Genomic DNA, 665 nt, shown 5'->3' on the forward strand with positions numbered 1-665 from the left:
GAGGAGGCCACGGATGGACGCATCAGAATGGGAATGGGAAGTGGAATTAAAATTGGGAGACCCCGCTTTTTCTGGCGAACGGAGCATAAGTGCACGGCAAAGCAGTCTCCCAATCTACGTTGGGTCTTACTGATATACAGGAGGCCACACCGGGAGCACTGAACACAGTATATGACCCCAACAGACTCACAGGTGAAGTGTAGTGAGGGAGAGGGTGTAGGGGCAGGTGTAGCACTTGTTCTGCTTGCGAGGATAAGTGCCAGGAGAGAGATCGGGGGTGGGGGTGGGAGCCATTCATGATCTCCTCCACTCCTCCACTGTTGTGATGAGGCCACATTTAGGCTGGAGGAACAGCAGCTTATATTCTGTTTGGGTAGACTCCAACCTGATGGCATGAACATCAATTTTTCAAACTTCTGGTAATGCCCCCCAGCCCCCTCCTACACCATATCCTATCCCTTTCCCCTCTCCAACCTTATCTCCTTGCCTGCTCATTGCCTCCCTCTAGTGCTCCAGCCCTCTTTTCTTTCTTCCACAGCCATCTGTCTCTTTCACCAATCAACTTCCCAGCTCTTTACTTCCCCCTTCCCCCTTCTGTTTCACCTATCACCTTGCGTTTCTCTCTCCCCCTCCCCCCACCTTTTAAATCTACTCCCTAGCTTTTT

The sequence above is a fragment of the Mobula birostris genome, chromosome 3, assembly GCF_030028105.1.
Source record: "Mobula birostris isolate sMobBir1 chromosome 3, sMobBir1.hap1, whole genome shotgun sequence".
Taxonomy (NCBI): domain Eukaryota; kingdom Metazoa; phylum Chordata; class Chondrichthyes; order Myliobatiformes; family Myliobatidae; genus Mobula; species Mobula birostris.